The sequence below is a fragment of the Eutrigla gurnardus genome (genome assembly GCF_963514095.1).
Source record: "Eutrigla gurnardus genome assembly, chromosome: 14".
NCBI lineage: Eukaryota > Metazoa > Chordata > Actinopteri > Perciformes > Triglidae > Eutrigla > Eutrigla gurnardus.
Window position 1 is genome coordinate 1,841,779 of NC_139937.1, and position 13,842 is coordinate 1,855,620.

General features: G+C 45.5%; 1 long non-coding RNA gene across 1 annotated transcript; it reads left to right on the forward strand.

Annotated features, from left to right (window-relative positions):
• Nucleotides 1-6,834: 6,834 nt before the first annotated feature.
• On the forward strand, nucleotides 6,835-10,245 carry LOC311024928. Its single transcript, XR_014598347.1, has 3 exons — nucleotides 6,835-6,901; nucleotides 7,003-7,248; nucleotides 10,117-10,245. It is a non-coding gene; the product is annotated as an uncharacterized lncRNA (long non-coding RNA).
• Nucleotides 10,246-13,842: the final 3,597 nt, after the last annotated feature.

Consider the following 13,842-nt stretch of genomic DNA (forward strand, 5'->3'; position numbering starts at 1 on the left):
TGTTTCCAGTTAGCCCGTCACCATGCAATCACTGCAGACACACTCACAGCAAAATCCACCACAGTGTCACACCAAATACAAAGATTACTAGCCGATACAGCTTTACCCTGTTACATGAGCATGCTTTGTTCTTATTTGTATTTGACTCTCCATTCATTTGGATGTTCAAACAAAGGAGTACATATTATTTGGGGAACATTACACTCGATTAGGCTTGCTCGACTTCTTCTTTTCAGTTCAAATGAATCCAATGAAACCTTTATATTGTAGATAGAAACCAGCTCTGATGAGATAAGTGCGTGTGAATTTATTTTACCCTTGTATGGTCTTCACTTTTGGGACCTTCTGGTATCCCTCGGGTCAAATTGACCAAGGATATATTTTGGGTAATAACAATAATTCAAATACAATACAAAATTTACTTCATACCCATTAATATACATTGTCTTTATCTCAATTTCAAACAATATAGGTAATATATATATGTTTAATAATTGCAATCAGTCTCTACTAGAACACACTTTTTTTTTTGGATACAAGTCATAATTAATGTTAAAAATCCATGATACTCAAGACTTGGATGTCATAAATCATGCTTGGAAAATATTAAGTGAGAAAATGTTTTCACTTCATTTTGTCACTTCATTTTGTGTCATGAATCCATGCTCCAGCGGCTGCTTGTAGTGATCCTTGTGGTGCATATTCTGATGGAAAGCCATCTTCAAATCAAGGTTTAACTACCCTGCCTGTTCTGGTATTGTTACGCCTTCACTAGGACTGAGGATAGTCACTGACGGTTCTAGTCCTTGATTCATCCTGAACAAGTTCTCTCCTGGGAGAATGGTAGTCTGTTCTAAAGTGTTACAGCCAACAGAGCCAGTTATACTACTGATTCCATCTAGAGTTGTCACTAAGATGGAACAGGCACTCCTACTGATCCCCGTCTCATGAGATGTCTCCTGTTTATCAACACCATTCTCAGTGTCAGCCTCAGACACCCTACTTAAACTTACGTCATCCCCGGAGCTGCCCTCGTCTAAAGAAGCCACATCCCCTTCCCGAACTGGTGTAGTCAAATGCTCTCCCATATCAAGCCTGGTTGTACTCCCTGGTGGATGTCCTTGAGGAGTATCCCTAACCACCCCACTACTGGCACTACTGTTTCAGGAACTAGGTCATTCCGTATCCAGACAGCTGTCCAGCTGTCTCCTGACTTGCTTCCTATACCAAATAACCGCTCATTGCCCAAAGTTTGTGGTTCATCAGCCACTTCCTCTGAGACCATGGAGAAGATAGTGGACACTCCTTCTGGTTCCACCACCGGCAGAAAGTTGACTGGCAGAATGAAGTTCCCATGAACGACCTTACTTTTCTTCGTGGCAGTATCCTCAACTCTGTAGATGTGCACGGACGGGTCTTTCCACGTGATTTACTGTTGGGTCCCACAGGTCAGCCAATTTGCCTTTTCCTCTTTCCTACCTATTTACCAGCAGAACGTGATCACCAACTTCCAGCGGGACACCCTTCAATCTCTTATCATATTCCCTTGCTTGCTTCCTCTGTGCCTCCTTGGCAATGCTTTGAGCAATATTCATAGCTTGTCTCAAGTCCCTCTAAAGGGAGCCAGTGTAGGTGTCGTGAGTCACCACATCTTCATTCCTCAGCGTGCTGCCAAACATGATGTCCACAGGCAACCGTGGCATCCTACCAAACATAAGTTAAAAAGGTGTGAATCCTGTTGTCTCATGCGTGGTACAGTTGTATGAGAATGTTAGTGTCTGTATTATCTGTGGCCATGGCTCTTTCTCTCTTGCCGGAAGGGAGAGGATCATGTTGCCTAGTGTGTGATTGAACCTTTCCATCTGCCCATTACCCATGGGATGATATGGGGTGGTATGGACTTCAGTTCTGCAATTAGTTGGCTCTCAAAATTAGCCCCCTTGTCTGAATGGATCCTGAGTGGGAAGCCATAAGTACAGAAGAACTGGTTCCATGACTTCTGCGCTACCACTTTGACTGTCTGGTCCGGACAAGGGAATGCAAGGGCTAGCTTGGTGAAATGATCAACATTTTCTCCATTCCTCCCTTCAGCTGACCAAAAGTCTATGCAAACAAGCTCAAATGCAGCACTTGTCTTGATTAACTCTAATGGTGCCCTTGCCTCTGGCTCAAGGGTCTTTCTAACTACACAGTGTTTACAGTGAGAGACATACTTCTTAACTTCTCCATCCATTCCTGACCAGAAGAACATTTGTCGCACCAGTGTACTAGTCTGCCCCTGATGGCCTGCATCATCGTGGGTTCCTTTAAGAGCCACAGCCTTCATTGAGCTAGGCAGCACTAGCTGGTACCTTTTCCTGCCAGTTCAGTCCTTGGATCTGCGATAGAGAATGCCATTTGTCATTTCAAGTTTTTCCCAATGCTTTAACATCCTCAGAACTTGTGTAGTCTCATGGCTTCTCTCCCTACGTGAGGGTGTCCTCTTCCTCTCAACAAAGAATCTCACACGAGCTATAACACAGTCCTCTTCCTGTCTCCTTTTGATTTCCTCTGCAGAGAAGACCGGGAGAGCAGGTACGCCCCCCCTGCAGCAGACCACGGGAAGACTGGGCAAACTTGACATTGTGTACCAGCCGAGCACTCTCCCACTGTGAGCAGGATTCCATGAGTGCTTAAACCCCCTCTCCTGACATTCGAATTTGACCTCCTTCTTGGGTTTGTCGCAGTTAGTTCTGAGGTTACACACTGCGCTCCATTTTCTGGAGCTTCACTAGCATCCAAGACTTTGGCAAATGGCCGTTGGCTCAGAATGTCAGCAGGTATGTTCTGTGTTCCAGGTATGTACTTCAGGTCAAAGTCAATGGGTGTAAGTTTTGACACCTATCGTTGCTCACAGGTGTCTAATTTGGGCTTTGTCATAATGTAAGTCAGGGGATTGTCGTCAGTCAGGTCTCTGAAAAGGTTTCCCTTCAGCCAGTGCACACATTTATCACACACAGCCCACTTAAGAGCAAATAACTATAACCTATGAGCAGGGTAGCGGGACTACAACTTTGACAATGTTTTATTTGCGAAGGCTACGGGTCTTGGTCTCTTTTCACCTTCAGGTACTTGACAAAGGACCACCCCCAACCCATCCATTGAAGCATTAATAAAGAGAACAAAAGCTGTCTTGAAATCTGGGTTGGCCAGAATAGCAGTCTAAGTGAATGTACTCTTGATTTTCTCAACTGCCAGCTCACAGTCAGCAGTCCAGTCCTCAGGCTTTAGATATTTATCCTTGTCGACACCTGGCTTTCCATTTTTCCTTTTGGTTTTCTGTCCTGCAGTCAGTGCAAACAGTGGCTTTGCCATACATTACAGATCGTTGATGAAGTGTGAGTAGTAGTTAGCCATGTCCCGTGGGCTTAGCTCAGGAGGTAGAGCGGGTTGGCTGGCAACCGCAAGATTGCCGGTTCCATTCCCGGCTCCTCCTAGCTGAGTGCCTGGTGTCCCTGAGCAAGACACCTCACCCTAATTGCTCCTGACGAGCTGGCTGTCGCCCTGTGTGGTTGACTCCGCCGTCGGTGTGTGAATGTGTGTATGAATGGGTGAATGTCAGTCATTCCTGTAAAGCACTTTGGATAAAAGCGCTATATAAAGTGAGGCTTTTTATAAAATGAGGCCATTTACCATGCCAAGGAATGATCTTATTTTGGTTGGCGAAGGGGTTTCACCATCATTCTCCATCAGGGGCCCGTTTCACAAAGCAGGTTCAACAAACTCTGAACCTAACCCTGAACTCTGAGTTGACCAACTCTGAGATGGGCAACTCTGAGTTTTCGGTTTCAGAACAGCGGTTTTGAATTAGTTCAGTCAACTCTGAGGATGTAAACTCTGAGTTACGCGCGTGCCTGCCGACTCTATAAAGCCATCATCAATGGAGCTCCGATACTACGATTCACCATGGCAACGGGGAGAGCGTTATTAGATATTACTGAGTGTTTATGTAGAAAACAAGCTCATCCTGAGAAAGCGGAGCAACGTAACTGCAGCAAAGTAGCGATAGTTGGCGTGGCAGACAATTACTGCCCGATCTAATGTGTATAACTGAATGAAACAGTCGATTGGTCTAAAGGTAATAAGTCTTTTTTTTTGGCCTTGCAGAGCAACACTGTGGTGTAATGGTTAGCAACGCCGCCCACGGTGCAGGCGACAGGGGTTCAACTCCCGTAGTTCACAAAGTAGCACATCAAATGAATTATCATTTTCATTGGGTGTAAGCCCCCCAGGCACAGAAAGAAAGTGGTGTCAGTTGAAAATTAAGCATAACAATATTGCGCAAATACGTTGACTAAGGCATATGATTTTAATCATATTTCACATATTAAACAGTAAATATAAGCAGGTATGTCAACACAGAAATGTACTTAAACATTTCATAAATCTCCCGTTCGCAAAAACGCTAGCTCCGCAAAGAATCTGGTGGCGGATTATGTCCGCGATATGAAATGTTGAAAATGTCGGAGAATATTGTTTAGATAATATCTAATGTGATTGGAAGGAAAGGTAGGCTAATCAAAATTCTCTCCCGACGCAAAGCTGCTAGAATCACTTTTATTTCCATATCGATTAGGTTGACGATGAAAGGACGGCACATTTTTTCAGAGTTGGTTCAGATTCCGGAAAAAGGCGGAGACATGCAGGGAGAAACTCAGGGTTTGTTGAAGCAAACCTGCTAGCGAGCAGGTTAGGTTCACGGAGTATGTTACCCGGGTAACTGACTCGGATTTATGCTGAACTGGTTTTGTAAAACCGAAAAACCAGAGTTTCCCTCATCTCAGGGTTAACTAACTCAAGGTTTTCACTAAACCTGCTTTGTGAAACGGACCCCAGGTCTATTGCAGTCACCTGGTTTATGGCAGAAAACTTTGCTGGGTCAGTTGCAATGCCCTCTGCAGTTACAATGTGCCCTACAACTTGACTGACTCTCTGAGGAAATAGCACTTTTTCTGTGCTAACTTCAGGTTATGTTCCTTGAGGTGATAGAATACCATCACCAGACGGTCCAGTGCCTCTTGTTCACTCTTTCCAAACACAAGGAGGTCATCTGGGTAACAGAGAAGGGAGAGGTAATTCTGATCTCCAAAGATTGACGTCATCATCCTGGCAAATGTCACTGGGCTGTTGCATAGTCCCTGGGCCATTCGATTCTATTCAAACAACCCAGCAGGGGTTGAGCAAACCGTATATTTGCAGTCATCTTCATGTATGGGAATATTGTAAAACCCTGACGTTAGATCCATCATACTGAAGAAGCAATTTTCACCCAATGAGGCAAGGGCTTCAGCCTGGTGTGGCAATGTATATGCATCCTTCTCTGTTCTCTGGTTTAACCATCTGAAATCAGTACATATTCGGAGCTCTCCTGATGGCTTCCAAACCAAAACGAGGGGAGAGCCCCACTCACTGTTGGATTTTCGAATAATGCCCTTCTCCTCCATTGCATCCAAAGTCTGCCTCAGCTTCTTGTAGTCAGATGGCGGGACCCTTCTACAAGGCAATCTGAATGGTTGCTCATCTTTTAGTCGAATCCTGTGGACAACCTGCTTTGCCTCTCCACAATCAAGTTTGTCATAGGAAAAGATTCCTTCATATTGAGAAACCAAGTCAACGGTGTTGATTTCCAGAAGTCAGACACTTCACAGGACTATCCATCTCTGTTAAGCCTAGTATTAGTGTTGACATAAAATCTTCTCTTTAACTTTCTCAGTTGATTCTAAGTCAGGGGTCTCAGCCTTGGCAACATTCTGCGAAACTGCCTTTGCTTTATCCGGACATCTTTCACTGGCAATGTCCAGGCATGGGAGTAACAGAGCCAACTTGGTGTTACGACGTAGAACAATGGGGCGATCAAGGGGATTGATTACCTTCATGGGAATCCACTTATCCCCCCACAAGGGACTGACAGTGCGTGCTACAAACATATTTCTGGGTGCAGACCGAGATTCACTGGGTTCAACCATTACAGTGCTTCCAAAAGACATTGACACTTCCTCATTAAGCTTTCCTCAAATTAAACGCTTGTGTCTTGGCTCCAGGGTCACTCACTGCTTCAGTATGACAGTTCCCACTCTTTTCGGTATCTAATCACCATGCCAGCGATCCACATTGGACAGCAGGTCAAGCAAGAGTTCTCAAGATGCTTTTTGGCTGGCTGTGAAACTATATCCCAAAACCAGTCCTTGTTTTTCACTTGTCTGATTACATGTCTCATAACGTTTGATCCTACTATCATATTATCTACCTGCCCTGGGACAATTAAGAATAAACTTTCTGTGGGATAGTGTGATACTTGCCATGGACACATAGTCACATGACCAGTTGATTGCCTGCGGCCATGTGACCAGGTGTTAAGCAGGAAGTGATAAAGTGCTGTGTCTCAGTGGAGAGCCCTTTTTGACTTGGCTGCAGCACCCGGTGTGGTGTACTCTCCCTCTCATACAGGGTGAAATCTCCAAAAACTGATGGTAAGGCTCAGTAGTTTCAAACATGGTTTAGCATGGAGTAGCTCAGGTTTGTGCTAGCCTTTTGTTTGTGTCTCAGCAAGGTAACCATGTGTCTGTGTGTGGCCAACGCTCTTTGTGTTAAGTATTTTAATCTGTGTGGAAATGCTAACATTACATGAAAGATATTTTAAGTAGATTTTATTTATTTATGTTTCAGTTCAGGACTGACGTGACCACTGAGGGATGCTGTGGCATAGATACTGGTAAACAATATACATGTGTTTATCTGTATTTTTAAACATATTTTTAGATTGTGGTATTTATAACTTTGTTTCCTTTTTAATAATTGATGCACTGGATTGCTCTCTCTGCTCCCGCACTATTAATTACGGGAGTTTGTGTACCCTTGCAAAGTAGGCTTACCATTTTATTACCTTTTTTTAGTGTTTTACTCATGTGCAATTTCTTGAACTTTGGGCTGGCAAACTAATGCATTTTTGTGTTTTCTTTAAAGGACCAGGCCAGCCACTGTTTTCTACTGTTAATTTACTTTTTGCTGTTTATTTGATTTGTAGGCTTGAGGCAATTAGGGTATATTTTCTACCATACTTGATGTCCTGGGTGGTAGTCATTTGGATGGCGATGTCATCTAATGTTCCTGTTTTCTTTTGTATCTACAGCTTGACTCTGTGAAAAGGCCGGGTCCGCACTGACACACAGCCTCCTTCTGTGGTGGGACTGCATGGGTGACACTCTAGTGGTGTGTATATTTGGTCGTGACACTGCATGTAATTCATCGCGATAAAGCATATGTAAATAGAAACCTGTCTTCTTGTCAGGCCCGCCGACGGGCCGTTTTGCACTAGTTTTCCCATTCATTCTGTTTACTCGCATATTATTTTTATGTGTCTGAGTCATATTACACATCATTTGAAAGCTACGAGTCTCGCGAATCGAAAAAGTACGCCGTTTTAGGCTCACGGAAAACACATCAAAAGCAAACACAGCATGTGTGCAAGGAGTGCACAGAAAAATAACAACAACATGACAGGAGTTCCCTACCTTTCGAGCTGTCTCGAAGTCCAAAAAGAACATGTTGCATGCTAATCCTTATATCCAGAGAACGGTAAGAGTCCAACGAACAAAAGTAGCTACTTCGTTTAGTCCCACGAGCACGCGATCTCTGGTAATCATCCATAACACGCCATGTGTTGACGTTGTGAGTTTCTGAACAAAAGATTGTTTATAGCTGTTTATCGCTAGTTATCGCTCTTCGATGACGGACTTTGCTAACTCCGTGTAGCGCTACTTCCTGGCGACAAAACAAGCCCCCTTCGATGATTCTGCGATCCCAATTGGCCGAAAAATCTGTCCATCAAGAGAGCCAGTGAAGCACTGGCTCTCGGCTGACCAACCACGAGAATCCCCAGGCAGAGAGCCAATAGGCAGAGGAGTACATTTTTGACTGACAGGTCTTATAGCCAATGAGCTTATGATGATAGTTATGCAGCGTCTCATTACAGAAGGCTGTTATGTAAAGAAACATTAAAAAAATGTTGGTTTTATTAGTAGTAGTTGTAGAACTGGTGAAATAAACAACAAAAAAAAGTAGAATTATATACCTAAAAATACCCATAATCTCATTTGGAACACTTTGTTCCAGATGCAGCTCCGTCTGACATTGCCCTACAACACTGCACTTGCAAAGCTCATTTTTGGGTGTCTTTTTATCTACTTTCTACCAGTTGTTGGTCAGGCTTGTGGCTGTGGCTTCATTCAACTTTTAGGCCTATCTATAACAGCCACAGCGAACTTGTTTCATTCAAAAAGAAAAATAATTTAGGCGAGGCAAAAAAAATGCAATTTCCACTATGTTTGAGCTGCAGTAACTCAGTGTCAGTAACACTTAGAGTAAATCTGACACCTGCAGAAGAAAATTCAAAGGGTTATCTTTCAGGAATGCTCAGCTTTGTGCCTGTAGTCATAAGGGTTCAAAAACAGTAACCATTTTACTTTGGGTATGTCGTTTTCAGCCTTTTCTTAAAAAATAGGACGGCCTTGCAAGAGGTTTAAGTGTGTAGTGCATGTGTGTGGTGGTAGAGTTGCTGTCTCCCTTTTTCTGTCTCCTACAGTCATCTTATGGTTGCTGTGTATGGCTGACCCGCCCTTATTGTGAGACCTGATTGACTTTAACCACCCAATGAGATTGTTGTGATGATTGCCTCATGCCTATGTTTTATCTACATATTGTAATAAAGCCAACTTAAATTTTGCACAGGATACGCCTCTGGTAAATTGTTTCTGCTCGGGGAGGTCAGAGTGGGTCATAAATTGCATTGTAGATAATAAAGGTTGAAGGGGTCCTCCTGCCCCCTAGCGGGAGGTGGCATTGTCAGACATTTTTAAAGGTAGTCTTAGTACCAGGCACTACATTTCGTGGCGTTGTTGGCAGGATCTGTTTTGAAGAGGCATTCTGTGTTTGGTTTTGGTTGGTTTCAAGTAGAAGCAGTGGCTGGGGCTGGACAACAGAAGAAGGCTCTTGGACTGCTGTGACAAACCTGTAATGGGATCTACTGGCCAGTGAAGACAACTTGACCGTGTTGCCTGACTCTGTGGTTTTTGTTTTCTTTCTTTCCCTTTGTCTCATGGTAACCAAGCTAAAATGAGTGTAGATCAGGAGGCGGAGGAGCTTTTGGCTTTGCGTGAGGAGGTACAAAGGTTACGAGTGGCTAATGAGCAACTTACTCAAGGAAGAAGCGCCAGTTCAGGTGCAGGTACTACTGCTACTACCAGTACTATTGCCGGTGGCCTACCTCCGGGTGGCAGTCCGGTTTCCCCAAACTTGCCTGCACCACCAGTTGAAGGTTTTGTTTACATTCAAAGAGAGAAGCGGTGTCCCAATTTCTCAGGTTCTAAATCCCGATCTGACCTATCAATTTATGATTGGATTGAAAATGTAGAGTCATGCTGGAGAGAGAGGCACATGACTGCTAGAGAGAAAGCCCTCTTCCTTTATAATCATTTGGAGGGGGAAGCAAAAGCAGAGATCAGATTTCGTTCTTTGGCAGAGCGGGAGAACCCAGATACAATTTTAACAATTTTGAAAGGACTGTACGGGGCCTCCTCTTCCTTTGTTAGCCTGCAAAAACAGTTTTTTGATAGAAAACCGAAAGATGGCGAGTCTTTAAAAGAGTTCTCCCATTCCCTGCGGGCATTGATTGAGGATATTCAGCGTGCATATCCAAACAGGCTGACGGACCCAGATACTCTGGTTAGAGACCAGTTTGTTGAGTACGTGCGTGACATATCACTGCGGCGGGAGTTAAAGAGTATTGTAAGGCAAAATCCCTCGATTCCTTTCTTAGACTTGCGACAGGAAGCTATAAGGTGGGCGGAGGAGGGTGAGAGACCTTCTGGGCAGACTCGGGTTGGGCTTCATCACATTGAGGCTGATGGTGTGGAGGGTGTCTGTCATGCAGTAGGGGTTGGGAGGGGATCAGAGTACTCTGGTTTACAAGAACAATTTAAGAAACAGCAGTTACAGATTGACAGTATTATCAGGAGTCTATCTAAGCTGGAATCTGTACTTGATCAGTCTGTTTCTCGCCCCACTAAACCCAATTACCAGTTTACCACAGAGGGCCTACCCATCTGCCTCCGCTGCCGGAAGCCTGGCCATGTCCTTCACCAGTGTCGCCAGGGGCCAAGGCAACGAGCATCTAGCTTGCCCAGTGTCCAGCCCGAACCAACTTCAGCCCAAGTTACGACAAGACCTTCAGGTATGGATAGTGCAGACAATGTAAATGTTAATGAGCCTAGTAGCGATGATCATTCTGAACAGGTTCCCCCTATCTCAAACGCTTCATGACCCCTCATAGGTAGATGCCCTATAGTAGAGGTGGAGATGGGTGGAGTACGGGTGAAATGTTTGTTAGATACGGGCTCTATGGTTAGTACCATTACAGAGTCATTATTTAAACAAGCGTTCCAGCCCTGGGGTGTCTCCAAACTCAGATCCTGTGGGTGGTTGGCTTTGAAGGCAGCACATGGTTTAGATATCCCCTACGTGGGGTATCTGGAGTTGGACCTTCAGGTGCTGGAAAAAAAGTTTCCAAATCGTGGGGTGTTGGTTGTGAAAGATACTCCCTGTGCATCACAGTCACGTACCGTCCCAGGATTGTTGGGGATGAATGTTATCATAGAATGCTACAGAGAGTTATTTGCACAGCAAGGGGAAGCTTTATTTGCTTCTTTGGCTGCCACTAAAACAGGGGCATGCTGGGAGCCAGCTTTCCGCCACTGCCACAGCCTGGAAGCCTTCCCATTAGTTCCTGAGGGTCGTGTCCGGGTCTTGGAAAAGACTGGGGAGTTCATACCAGCTGGGTCAGTGAAGTTTGTCAAGGTCAGCTGCCCAAGGGTCCCATACGCTCCGCCCGCCATGCTGTTAGAGCCTGGTGGCTCAGATCTTGCCCCAGGCTTGTTGTTGTCCCCCTCCCTTGTGACCGTTGACAATGGTGTAGCTCATGTGCCGGTTGTTAATGTGGGAGCCACAGGGGCTACAGTTCATACAAAACAGGTGTTGGGAGCATTACATCAGGTTGAGGGGGTGGAGGGGGAGCAGTTTTGAACAAGGGAGTGAAGAGGTTGCTCAAGTGACACTGGTCAGTGCACAGATAGGGGGAAAGCCTCCTGTTACTATCTCGGATGCCATCACAGCTTTGCACTGGCCAGGACTTTCACCTGTAGAACAACAACAGGTAAAATAACTATTGCAGAGGTATAATCACATATTTGCTAAACATGAGGGAGACTTGGGGTGCACCGAGGAGATTGTACATGAGATCCCACTTCTAGATGAGACCCCCGTCCGCCAAAGGTATAGAAGAATACCCCCTACACAGTGGCAGGCTGTAAAAGATCACATTAAGCAGCTTCTTGAGAGTAGGGTGATTAGAGAGAGTAGCAGTCCTTATGCATCACCTATTGTCTTAGTGCAAAAGAAGACGGGAGAGCTGAGGATGTGCGTTGATTACCGGCAGCTCAACTCTAAGACGAGGAAGGATGCATATCCATTGCCCCGAATTGAGGAGTCTTTGGATGCACTTGCAGGTGCGCAGTGGTTCTCTACACTTGATTTGGCAAGCGGTTACAATCAAGTCCCTCTAGCCGAAAAAGACAAAGCCAAGACAGCTTTCTGTACACCATTTGGCCTATTTGAATTTGAACGGATGCCCTTCGGCCTATGCAATGCTCCTGGGACCTTCCAGAGGCTTATGGAGAGAATATTTGGCGACCAGATCCTTCAGTCAGTCCTCCTTTACCTGGATGATGTCATTGTTTTCTCTTCTTCCATAGAACAGCACTTGCAAAGGTTGGAGATGGTTCTCAGCCGCCTTCACCAGAAGGGCCTGAAGGCCAAACTGAATAAGTGCCATTTTTTCAGAAAAGAGGTGCAGTACCTGGGGCACCGTGTGTCCAGTGAAGGAGTAGCCACTGATCCAGAGAAGATCTCTGCAGTGGCGAACTGGAGGCGGCCTCGGGATATAACAGAATTTCGATCATTTCTTGGTTTTTGCAGCTACTACCGCCGCTTTGCACAGTTAGCTGCCCCCCTGCACCAACTTGTGGCTGACATCATCAAGGTAGCCAAACAAAATAGAACGAGGCCAGCTGTAGTCCTACCTAATCTGTGGACTGAGGAGTGTGAGCAAAGTCTCAGTGATTTGAAGAAGATGCTCTCCAGTGCCCCTATCTTAGCATTTGCAGACTTCACCAAGCCTTTTGTCTTGGAGATCGATGCTAGTCATCAGGGGTTAGGGGCTGTCCTTTCACAAGACCAGAATGGCAAGTTGAAACCAGTGGCCTATGCTAGTCGTTCATTGCGGGGCTCCGAGCGCAATATGGACAATTATAGCTCCACCAAGTTGGAGTTCCTGGCACTGAAGTGGGCAATATCGGAAACATTCAGGGAATATTTGCTAGGCAGCAAGTGCACAGTGTATACTGACAATAATGCCCTAAGCCACTTTCAGACCCTCAAGCTAGGTGCCACAGAACAACAATGGGTAGCCCAACTTGGGGCTTTTGATTTTACTGTGCATTACAAACCAGAGAGGAATAATGGAAATGCTGACTCTCTCTCTCGCCAATATAGTGGCCAGGCAGGACACCATGAGGTGCCCAGCCAGCATGACCCTGAGGGACCTGAGGTGGTGACACAGCAGCAAATTGGGGTCTTTCCAAGTCGATCAAGGGCTGAACTGGCAACCCTGCAGAGTGCTGACCCAATTCTCAAGGTTTTTCTTTCTTTCTGGCAAGCAGGCAGCCCTCCAACTAAGGAACAGCGGCTACAACTCCCAGTGGAGGTTCAGCGTCTACTTCGGCAGTGGGATCGTATCCTGGAGAAGGACGGCCTGCTGTACAGACAGATCACTGCCCCGCATGGAGAGTTGGGTAATCAACTACTCCTGCCCCAGTGCCTTCAGCAGGAACTTTTACACAGTATTCACGACCAGCATGGACATCAAGGGGTGTGGAGGACCACAGACCTGGCGAGGCAAAGATGCTATTGGCCAGGAATGGGAGCGGAAATAGAGAGGTATTGTCTGAACTGCCAGCGCTGTGTACTGTCAAAGGCTGTCTAGCCTAGAGTGAGGACCTACCAGGGTGTCCTACTTACCAGTCAGCCGATGGAAGTACTTGCCATTGATTTCACCCTGCTTGAGCCTGCAACAGATGGGAGGGAGAATGTGTTGGTAATGACGGATGTCTTTTCTAAATTTACACAGGCCATACCAACCAAGGATCAAAGCGCTGTTACAGTGGCGAAGGTTCTGGTTGACAGCTGGTTCAACCGGTTTGGGGTGCCCAAGCGGATACATTCAGACCAGGGGAGAAATTTTGAGAGCACTCTTATCCGGCAGCTCTGTCAACTATATGGGATCAAGAAGTCCAGGACCACAACGTATCATCCACAAGGGAATGGCCAGTGTGAGAGGTTTAACAGGACACTCCATGATTTGCTACGATCTCTCCCCCCTGAAAAGAAACGGACGTGGCCAAAGCACAACACAGTTAAAAGCACAACTTTTAACTGTAACTTTTGCACAGGATACGCCTCTGCTAAATTGTTTCTGCTCGGGGAGGTCAGAGTGGGTCATAAATTGCATTGTAGATATTAAAGGTTGAAGGGGTCCTCCTGCCCCTTAGCGGGAGGTGGTGTTGTCAGACATTTTTAAAGGTAGTCTTAGTACCAGGCACTACATTTCATTTTGCAACCAAGCAGATCTACTGTATGTTCAACTCGTATTTAGGTTTGGCCTCATTTCCCCCACAACCTATCAGAACTTTTTCA